We start from the raw sequence: 9,292 nt of genomic DNA, 5'->3' as shown, positions 1-9,292 counted from the left end.
CTAGATATGTCGGGAAGAGGAAGAAGATTCTACCAGCCGCCTCAACATTCTTTGATTTGCTTCTTATCAAAAAAAAAAAAAATTATGAGTCAGTCCAGTTGCGACTTGTCAAACCTGTTTTTTTTCCCAACATGATCAATCGCCACGTGTCATCAATTTTTTTCTTAAATTTAGAACAGCATGGCATTTTTAACTGTCTAAATTCACATGAGTATTTCATCCGCATGTCGGTTACAGAAAATGGTCTGCCAGAAACCTATATATTTTCAGGAACAATGTGATGAAATTTTAAAGTAGCAGCTCTCGGTTATCGTGTGTTTGCCAGATTTGTTCCAAAATATCCCGCCTGTTTGCTTTCGTTTTTGGTTACTGGACAACCGTGACTGACACCATTTGAATTTTTAACGCATGCTCAATATGAAATGTTGAGGTGGCTGGCAAAGTCTTCTTACTATTCCCGACTTACCTAGGAAGATCAAAGGAGACTCTGCTTGCAGCGCAAAATTAATAGGGATAGACATTTTTTCTTTGAACCCAATAGCTTCGCATCATGAATTATTCATGGCGTAACGCAAGGTAATGATTCGAAAATATTCAAAATGCTGTATTTTCGAAACGAAAGACGTCACGGAATCGGAACACGCGCATCGCATAAAATAGGGTTAGGCTAATGAGATGCAAGTCACCTACGTACACGAGATAAAATGGCGAAGCGTGTGCATAAATTAGGGGCAAGTTTGAACACGTAACCCATGCGCAACAACACATGCAATTCCCTAACAAAGGGATCATAAAGTGACTAAATAATTTCCCACGAGACGGAAACTCCCATGGTTTGATTTAGACACTTGAACGGGTGGTTTCATTTGGGAAGCAACTAGATGTTTTGAAACCAACCTCTTGAGACACAGACAGCAATAACGTAATGTACAATTGGTGCTCGACGAACAAAAGGAGATCATGAGAGATCTTTTGTTTTTGGTCTACCACCGATGGCGACGTAATGTGAACAAAGTTAGTTTTGCTGCTAAAAGACACGGCATGACGCAAGCACCCATGACTGCATTCAAGGAACGAGTTGTCAGACGCAAATCACTGTTAAGAGATTGAAAGACTCAGTCTTATTCCCAGAGCCTCTGTTACCCTTGTCCAGCAGAACGGTCAAGGAAACGATGACTCTGGGAACGAGATTGTGACCACAAACAAGCAAAATCAAGGAAATACGAGCAACATTTTTGCCAAACTTGTCAGGCCACATTGATGCCATGCAAGTTGAAGAGCGATTTGCTCATCCTACCACTCCTTTCCCCAACTTGTCAACCCAACAAAAATGATCACCGCAAGTTTTTGCCAACGTGAATAATTCTGCCCGCTGATTGGCTGATTGGTTGTTGTTGTCTGCAGCCAAGATGGCCCCTCTACAGCGAAAGAGTGCGGCTCTTTTGTGTATTACTTTACTTCTGGAGTTTGGGTTTTGTTCAATGCAGAGTTTCTCCTATCTGATCCAATGCTTTCTCCCTTATTTGACGGTTTTTATACGTCAAACTTGTGTGGCAACATTGATGTCGTGCAAGTTGCACAAAAGATCTCTCTCATGGATGGGCCTGGAGATCTGCACTCCATTTATACCTTCTGACAATGCAACTTCGACGTCCTCTGTAATCTCTTTTTCAGGAATGGTGGGTCTTCCACAGAGTCTGCCATGTTTGTCAACTGACAAGTAACATTCCTCAACGATGACAAATCACAGATGTTGTTTGGCAAAATGCTGCGTGACAAGTTTCATAAGAGCTGGTAAAACGCACAACAAACGAAAAATCGATCGAACAAGAACAATCAACACGAGGTCTTTTTGTTCCACTACGAACAACACAACCCTAGCTTACACTCCTTCTGGATCTTCCGACAGACCATTCTCTAGCACTTACCCAGTCAGACAGTCTCTTGTACCTGCTGCACAGGAAAGAGGGGAGGCAGTGTGGCCTGGTGGTTAGGGCGATTGTCTTGAGGTCCGGAGATCCTGGGTTCATGAACTACTCTGACCATTCGCTGAATTTATTCCTGGTAGTCCCTGGTTCATCTTCCCAGCTGCACTTGTAGTAAACAGACAACTGGTTTGCCTCCGGCCAGTTGGGATTCTTAACAGTTGTTGTTGTTGTTGTTCTGTTCCATCGCTTCAGTTCTTGTGTTCCTTTGGCCTTTAAAAACCCCTATGGGGAGCGATCAATTAAGTATGTATTTATCGTATTGTAATGCAATTCACCCTCTCAGCAGAAAACTACAACTACTGGCTTGCAAAGTATCAGAGAGTCTCTCCAGCAGAGACCGACTTCGAGCAAAGGTACCCACATTTCTGTACAATCATGGTCAAATGGGACCCAAAAACACTATACCTCATATATCAATCAATGGAACTGTAAATGGAAATTGATTTGTACAATCCACCTATAAACAAAGTATTGGATTTCCTGGTGAGTTTGCATGAACAAGGGCTTTCATACACCATCATAAACACAGCCAGAAGTGCTCTATCGGCTATCATTACCCCTCGTGACAAGGTGAACACGGTTTGCCATCCTATTGCTTCATAAAGGGTACATGTATTTCAAGACAACAATCCACCTGTGCGACGGTACCGTACCACGTGGGATGTAGATCTGGTACTGTGTTATTTATCATCACTTTCTGTGCCAAGTCATTTAAGCCTGAAATGCCTGACTCTGAAAACAACTATGTTAATTGTACATGTTTCAGCACAGAGAGGATGGAGTCTACACTTGCTAGACAAAAAGGAAATGAAAGAAGGAGAACTTAGTTTGAGTTTCCTTTTCTGGAGTACATTAAACAAAGCAAACCAACATATAAAATGCCATCTGTACTCTTATGCACCTACCCTAACAATCAATTCCTTTGAGTTTTTAATCACTCGAAAGAGGTACTGAAACAAAGCTTCGCTTGAGCCACGCAAAGCCTCATGGCCGTGCTTCTCACGATACCATGTCAAGGTGAATCCGTTAGGATATGTCACGTGCTGGTGTCACACACAATACCAGGACTTTAGCCTGGGTGAACCAGATAGAATAGATGACATTATGGAGTAGTTACATGTAAAAGTGAAATTCTTCAAAGAAGAGAAATAAAGCATGACTTTGTTATATATCCCAGATGCAATCAGGCATCACGCACAATGCCAGGACTTCAGCCTGGGTGAACCAGAAAGGACAGATAACATTATAGCCTAGTTGAAAGTGAAATTTTCAAAGAAGTGAAATAAAACATGACTTTGTTATATATCCCAGAAGCACTCAGGCATCACATACAAGAAGATAAATAAAACATGACTTTGTTATAATTATATCCCAGAAGCACTCAGGCATCACACACAATACCAGGACTTCACCCTGAGTGAACAAAAAAGGACAGATAACATTATAGTCTAAGTTAAAAGTGAAATTTCCAAAGAAGAAAAATAAAAAAATGACTTTGTTATATATCCCAGAAGCACTTAGGCATCACACAAAATACCAGAACTTCAGCCTGGGTGAACCAGAAAGAATAGATACATGTAACATTATAGCCTAGTTAAAAGTGAAATTTTCAAAGAGGAGAAATAAAACATGACTTTGTTATATATCCCAGATGCACGCAGCCATCACGCACAATACCAGGACTTCAGCCTGGGTGAACCAGAAAGGAATTAGATACAAAAAACATTAAAGCCTAGTTAAAAGTGATATTTTCAAAGAAGAGAAATACAACATGACCTTGTTATACAACTGTATATCTCAGATGCACTCAGGCATCATGCACAATGCCAGGATGTCATCCTGGGTGAACCAGAAAGAATAAATTAACATTATAGCCTAGTTAAAAGTGAAAGTTTCAAAGAAAAGAAACAAAACATGTTTTATTCCCAGACACACTCAGCCATCATTGCACAATGCCAGGACTTTAGCCTGGGTAAACCAGAAAGAATAGATAACATTATAGCTTAGTTAAAAGTGAAATTTTCAAAGAAGAGAAACAAAACATGACTTTGTTATTATATCCCAGGAGCACTCAGGCATCACACACAAATGCCACTGAGGACTTCAGCCTGGGTGGACCAGAAAGAATTATAGATAACATTATAGCCTACTGTAGTTAAAAGTGAATTTTTCAAAGAAAAGAAAGAAAACATGTTATCTACATGTATCATAGAAGATTTCAGGCATCATGCACAATAACAGGACTTCAGCATGGGTGAACCAGAAAGGACAGATAACATTATAGCCTACTTTTAATTAATAAAAGTGAAAATTTAAAAGAACAGAAACAAAACATGACTTTGTTATTATATCCCAGAAGCACTCAAGCATCACACACAATGCCACTGAGGACTTCAGCCTGGGTGAACCAGAAAGAATAGATAACATTATAACCTAGTTAAAAGTGAATTTTTCAAAGAAAAGAAAGAAAACATGTTATCTACATGTATCATAGACGATTTCAGGCATCACGCACAATGCCAGCTCTTCAGCCTGGGTGAACCAGAAAGGACAGATAACATTATAGCCTACTTAAAAGTGAAAATTTAAAAGAAAAGAAATAAAACATGACTTTGTTATATATCCCAGACGCACTCAGGCATCACGCACAATGCCAGGACTCCACAGAATGCAAGGACTCCAGCCTGGGTGAACCAGAAAAGTAGATAATTATAGAAACAAAACATATATATGTTATACATGTATTGCTCAGAAGTGCTCAGGGATCACACAGAATGCCAGGACGTCAGCCTGCTTAACCAGAAAAGATACAAATGTATACAACAATGGTTTTGATGAACAGCAAAGGTCAACAAAGAATTACATTGTACTAAACATGCTATATATCCTAGCAGCACTCAGGTATTACTGTGAATACCACTTCAGTCTGGATGAACCAGGAAGGATATACAGCATTGATACAATTCATATTGAATGTAAAAGAAAAATAAGTAAACATGTTTTATATCCCACATGAGCTCATGAAATGACTAGAGCTGAATGCCAGTCCTGAGTTCAGCTTGGGTAACCAGAAAGGATAGACAAATTGGCCTAGAATAACAATGAAGGTGAAAAAAACAAACAAACAAACATGTTATTACAACTTGAACCTTGATTCCTGAACTATTTCCTCACAAAATGTAAGCTGATTAATCAGATCCGGCCACCTCATCCTCCTCTCTCCACCATCTTTGGCTTCACCTTTGCCTCCGGTGTTAACAATTTCACATTACGATTTCTTCAACCGCTCTTGCCCACGATCAAGATCATTTTTAATTTAAGTAGTTGGTAGCAGCTAGCTTGGTCGATCGCGCTAGATGTACAGTACTTATCTTAAATGTCGTCACGCTCTGCATCGATTTGAAGTGAATTTAGGGCATTGACAATCCATTAGCATACATGTACTTTCCAATTTTTTGCGCTCTTTAAATTTCTGCTCGAGGATGGCACACATCACTCCAAACGAATGGTCGATCGAAACTCCCGCCATTTTTCAAGTTCTCGAGAGGAACCAAGGCAAATTCCATTGGAAAATTTGCTACCAAAGGGCTCCTTGACATACATTGTGCGTTTTCCATCACTAAGGGCGCCACAAATCTTTCCGTTAAGAAGAAACCGTTGCCCTCGAAGGGGTTCATCGCTGCACTCGATCGAGGGAAAGTGAATTTTCCTGCTTTTGCATATGCAGAAATATCATAATTATGAAATCAAAGACCTGACAAGGCTGATCCTGCCCATTAGATTAAAATAACCAGGCTTGACTATCTCACAGTACAAAACGTTTGTACAAAATGATATTAAAGAGGTGTCAATGGAATGATGCACACTAAGCCAGATAATGAAGTCATCCCGTAGCAACCATCCTTTTGAATATTTGAACTTCTGTTCAGTTGCGGCTCGTTATGAACATGAAGAAGTTCAACAAGTCATGCATACTCCCACAAACTGTGCAAACACGGATCGAGACTGAAATGCCTGTTATTCAAATAGTTTATTGCTCCATTGCTTCAAAAAACTGATGTTTAGTCCCACACGGTTAAAGGGTGTGAAGGGACACTAAGTATATATGAGGCTCTGGTCTTGCTTAGCCTTAAGTGAGACTTCAAAGCAAGGAGACCTCCCCGAATCAGAATTACGCGTATCACAGCTGAATTGTTCAAAGCAATCTTGCCTTTCCTTTTTCCTTTAATGCAACTTAATTATCTTTTGCTTCACGACAGACTCCTTCGGTAATCTTACGGGATAAGACAAGTGAAACAAAACTTACTCTACTTAGGGAATACTCCACATATGTTATTTCCTTACTTACTTTCTGGATGTACAAGCAAAGAATAGAATGCAGGATATTTCAATCAAGCAACAAACAAATAATTAACTAGACCAAGAAGGGGAAAATGTTTAATTACCTTGCAATGTCCTCGTTCGTTGAAACTGCTGGCTCAGCAGCAATAATGAATCACCCTACGCATAAAGTGAGGGATAAGCAATACTAGTAGATTGTTTGCATGCCTGCGTCAGTCACAAGTGAATTACAAAAATTAAAAAAATTAAAGGAATGCATATGTTATTTCCTTACTTACTTTCTGGATGTACAAGCAAAAAATAGACAGACTGAAGGATAATTTGATCAATCAACAAACAAATAATTAATTAGACCAAGTAGGGGAAAATTTTTAATTACCTTGCAATGTCCTTGTTCGTCGGAACTGGTTCAACAGCAATAATTGATCCCACTGCAAATAAATTAATGGATAGGCAATTGATACATGTAGATTGTTTGCTTGTGTGCATCAGTCACAACTGAATTACATTATTACAAAGTAAAAGTAAAAGGAATGCTGACAGCAATGAAATTTAGATAGGACTAGGACCGGAGGCATTAGCTGACACCTTTTTTATCGATATGAAAAATTTGTCAAAGAACACTTAGCTTGTTGTTAATTTATACGACAAATAACTCCTGTAAGGAAAAAGTTGAACTTTCCTAACCACAAATCATTTAAGCCTAGACATAATTATCACAAATAGACCATTTTACAGTTGTGGCCAAGTTACCTGGCCGGTGACCCTGCTTTGATACAAACCTTTGTGCTTTTCTAATGTTAATATAGACTACAGTGTAATTACATGTAGAATTACAATAACACAAAATCATGATAAAAGCAGTGATGTCTGTATCAATACAAGGCTATTCATAGGCTAGTTCACTGAGCAAACAACTGTAAGATGGCCTATAATTTATATTACGTTGGGGAGAGGCCTTCGAATCACAAATGCCAAAAACATGAAGACCAACAAGATATGCACACTCGAACAAACTGTGCAAATGAATGAGGCATTTCAAGTTGACACGGATCGAGATAAAATGACTGTTATCAAAACGTTTATTGCTCCCTTGCTTTAAACTAAACTGATTGTTTAGCCCACAAGCTAAGACTAGACCCAGTAAGGGATTTCAAATGTTTAATTACCTTTAATATGCAATGTCCTTGTTCGTTGAAACTGGTTCAGCAGCAATAATATTGATCCCGAAATAAATTAAGAGATAAGCAATAGTGGTAGATTGTTTTTATATATGTACGTGTGCTTCAGTCACATCTGAATTAAAAAATTACAGTGCATTTCACAAAACGTTTGACAGGCGATTTGCAAAGTTCGTTGTAAATTTCATAAGTTCGCTTCGAACTTGGGAATTTCAATACGTAACTGTCAAACAAATGGGAAACTTTGAAATGAATTTGGGAATTTCGCGCCGAACTTCGTGGGAATGTGGCGAAGTAATTTCACCATTGCTCTCTGGTGTTGTTTTGAAATGGGTGCCTTCACTCTGCAAGGAAGGCAATTCCAAGGTTTGTTCGGCAGAAAATTATTGAAAGCTGGTTAGAATGGAAAGGAGCATCTCAAATAGGACAGGAAATGAGACTTCCCAGAAAACCATTGCCAAAAAAAAAAAATGTAGATATTTTCGTTCGCAGAGGGAATATCGAAGACAACAAATGAAGAAATATCACTCGGTCAGCGCGTGCTGAATGATATGAATAATTATATGGAGTGTTATAAAACTACATGTACCACCCCAGCATTTACAGCAGTGAAATCCAAAACAAACAGGTAAAGAATAATGTTCCAATGTTTGCCCGAAAATGTCCCGTCGCCTGCATGCAGCCGCAGTGCAACGCAAGATCTTGGTTTATATTCTTTCATGAAATTCAGCGTTATTCCACAGGAATCACTGACTCTTGAAAATGAAAATATACTTTACCAGTATTTAGCAGCTTGCGAGGACAACGCATATTTGTGATGAGTGTTCAGTGTTCATTCCCACGAAGTTCGGCGCGAAATTCCCAAGTTTGTTTCGAAGTTCGCCATTTGATTGACAGCTACGTAATGAAATTCTCAAGTTCGAAACGAACTTAAGAAATTCACAACGAGCTTCGCAAGTTTTGTGAAATGCACTGTAAAACGTAAAAGGAATACTGACATAATTTGAATCTAGACAAGATGGTTAGGAGTCACATGGCTGTATAAATGTGTTTGCACGCTACACCAGTGGATAGCTATCCACTGGTGTAAGTTCAAAACAAAGAAACGAGGGAAAAATGATCCGGAGTTCTGAGCCGGGTTCTACACATCGACACCTGTACAGTGTGTATATGTGCGGTTTAAATTTGAGGTCGACAATTTCATAAATTTAGCCTAAAAAAATATTTAACATCTATGTATGTATGTCTATATAATGATATAATGGCTTCTTTTCATTGCCTCTTATCATTTAAACTTGATGACCTTCTTCCCGTTGAAGAAAATGTGTCAGGTATAAAGAATCGGTAAATAGTAAGTCGTCCTCCTGCCGAAAGGATTTCCTTTAAGCCGGAGATCTAACGCTAACGTGTGCTCAAATATGTTCACTAGCTGGGCGGAAATCCGGACGCCGGGTTTAAAATTAAAATGATGGCTCGTTGTACTGATTTCAACGCAAATGCAGGAAAATGAAAGGCAAAAAATTCTGTTCTGTCTTGAAAGAAAGAATACACTAACCTTAATTAAGTGTAACTTTGCCAGCGACTTAAGTCAATCTGCTTCACCCTGAGTATCGTAAAATACTACAATACCTTCAATTGCTGTCTTCTGGTACATCAATATTTCAACAGAAACAAGTCCATCGAGTTAAATCGTAAGAAATGTACGGAAATACTGGACGCAAAACTTTGCTCTGGGGTATACTTAAGAAAATGTTCACCTCGGCATTCTAAAATTTACATTAT

The 9,292-nt window shown here is 38.9% G+C and overlaps 1 protein-coding gene across 8 annotated transcripts in view; it reads right to left on the bottom strand.

The window, feature by feature from the left end:
• LOC137973929 (uncharacterized) overlaps positions 1-9,292 on the bottom strand; it is a 16,456-nt gene extending 7,164 nt beyond the window's left edge. For 2 of the 8 annotated variants that reach the window (XM_068820834.1, XM_068820831.1), the window contains exons 1-3: positions 8,290-8,382; positions 6,709-6,760; positions 6,434-6,488 (exon numbers count right to left, since the gene is read on the bottom strand). The gene's annotated coding sequence lies outside the window, so the exon portion shown is untranslated. Of the gene's footprint in view, positions 1-6,433; positions 6,489-6,708; positions 6,761-7,498; positions 7,558-8,289; positions 8,383-9,065 lie in introns of those variants that run through there. The other 6 variants (XM_068820829.1, XM_068820828.1, XM_068820833.1 and 3 more) reach the window with 5 other exon arrangements.

The sequence above is a fragment of the Montipora foliosa genome, chromosome 10 (genome assembly GCF_036669935.1).
Source record: "Montipora foliosa isolate CH-2021 chromosome 10, ASM3666993v2, whole genome shotgun sequence".
Taxonomy (NCBI): Eukaryota; Metazoa; Cnidaria; class Anthozoa; order Scleractinia; family Acroporidae; genus Montipora; species Montipora foliosa.
This window is presented reverse-complemented; position numbering and strand designations above follow the sequence as displayed.